Source organism: Sapajus apella, unplaced genomic scaffold (genome assembly GCF_009761245.1).
Source record: "Sapajus apella isolate SASKATOON/1434 unplaced genomic scaffold, GSC_monkey_1.0 scaffold949, whole genome shotgun sequence".
Classification (NCBI taxonomy): Eukaryota; Metazoa; Chordata; class Mammalia; order Primates; family Cebidae; genus Sapajus; species Sapajus apella.
The window spans coordinates 8,630-10,708 of NW_022437875.1; the positions used below are offsets into that span (position 1 = coordinate 8,630).

General features: G+C 38.6%; 1 long non-coding RNA gene across 1 annotated transcript; it reads right to left on the reverse strand.

The window, feature by feature from the left end:
• Positions 1–315: 315 nt before the first annotated feature.
• On the reverse strand, positions 316–2,079 carry LOC116546474. The gene is made up of 2 exons (XR_004266726.1): positions 706–2,079; positions 316–388 (listed from the first exon to the last, which is right to left on the reverse strand). It is a non-coding gene; the product is annotated as an uncharacterized LOC116546474 (long non-coding RNA).

Below are 2,079 nucleotides of genomic sequence, written 5' to 3' on the forward strand. Positions count from 1 at the left end.
CATGTTTTGGTTTTTGTTTTTGGTGAAGATAAGGTCTCACTATGTTATTCAGGCTGATCTCAAACCTCAGGCCTCAAGTGATTCTCCTGTCTCAGCTTCCCAAAGTGTTGGGGTTACAGGTGGGAGCCACCATGACCAGCCTAATCTATCTTTAAAATTACTGCATTACTGTATAAAATAATAATAATGGAATACACAGTCATAGATAATGGTGAGGGGAAAAAATTTAAGGATCTTTTTCTTCCTATATTTTCTAAAACGCTGCTATGCTTTATAGCTATAAACAGGCATTTAAAGATTGTAATGCTTTTCTTTAAAAAAGTAATTCATGTTTCTAATTAATTCTCAGGATTCCATACTTTGGATAAATGATTGTCAATCTTACCACCTAACTTCTTCTTTTTTTTTTTTTTTTTTGAGACGGACTTTCACTCTTGTTACCCAGGCTGGAGTGCAATGGCGCGATCTCGGCTCACCGCAACCTCCACCTCCTGGGTTCAGGCAATTCTCCTGCCTCAACCTCCTGAGTAGCTGGGATTACAGGCACACGCCACCATGCCCAGCTAATGTTTTTGTATTTTTAGTAGAGACGGGGTTTCACCATGTTGACCAGGATGGTCTCGATCTCTTGACCTCGTGATCCACCCACCTCGACCTCCCAAAGTGCTGGGATTACAGGCTTGAGCCACCGCGCCTGGCCTCCACCTAACTTCTTAAAGGGGTTAGTACCTGAATCTTTCTCAGCTAGGAGCTAACCACTTCTTTTTAAACATTTTATTGGTTGATTGCAGCAAAACCCACATAACATAAAAGTTACCATTTTAACCATTTTTAATCAGTAGCATTAAGTACATTGACAATGTTGTCACCATCATCCATTTTCAGAACTTGTCTACGTCTCTAACAGAAATTCTGTACTCATTCAATAGTCACTCACTATCTACGAACTTACCTATTCTAGGTATTTCATGTAAGTGGAGTAATATAATTGTACTTTTGGGTCTGATTACTTCATTTAGCATAACGTTTTCAAGGTTCATCCATACTGTAGCATGTATCAGAATTTTCTATCTTCTTAACACTGAATAATATTCCATTGTATGCACGTACCTTATTTTGTTTATTCATTAATATGTTCATAATATTTCAGTTGTTACCACATTAATAAATTTTAAAATTAACCAAAACTGGTGTTGAATAATCAGAGCAAAATTCTTCCAAATGTGGGAGCCAAAGGAAAACTATAAAGAGAGAAGAGCTCCAAGTCATGTATTGAGGTCTGAGGAATGAAAATAAAACAATAAGTAGTCACACACCTTTGAGAAGCATAGTATGTGTTTCATTCTGTAATCCTTCTAAAAACTTTTCAGAGTATAAGACTACCAGCTGGGCACTGGTGGCTCACGCCTGTTAATCCCAGAACTTTGGGAGGCCAAGACAGGAGAATTGCTTGAGTCCAAGAGTTTGAGACCAGTGTGAGCAACATGGTGAACCCCTTGTCTCTACAAAAAATACAAAAATTAGCTAGAGGTGGTGGCACATGTACCTCTTGTCCTAGCTACTCAGGAGGCTGAGGTCACGGGATTGCTTGATCCCCAAAAAACAAGGCTGCAGTGAGCCGAGGCGCCACTGCACTCCAGCCTGGGTGATACAGCGAGAGCCTGTCTCAGGAAAAAAAAAAAAAAAAAGTCTACCATTTGACACATCACTGCAGCAAGGGAATAATCTATAACTACATATGAAAATGATCTTTCAACCAATAATACCTCATGTGTTCATTAGCAAGCAGGTTTTATTTATTTATTTATTTATTTATTTTCTTTTTCTTTTTTCAGGTAGTTGTAAACAAGTAGGTTTGAAATACTATGCACCATATTTATGCACCATATGCTGAGGGGTGGGGGAAAGATAATGTCACTGCCTCTGGAGCTAGCTTAATGTAAGGTACAGAGAAATAGTATTTTTTTTACAATCACAAAAATATATAATTTCAGACCTTAATGCTATGAAGAACCTTAATGCTGTGAAGAACATGCTGGGAGCAGTGGCTCACACCTGCAATCCCAGCACTTTGGGAGG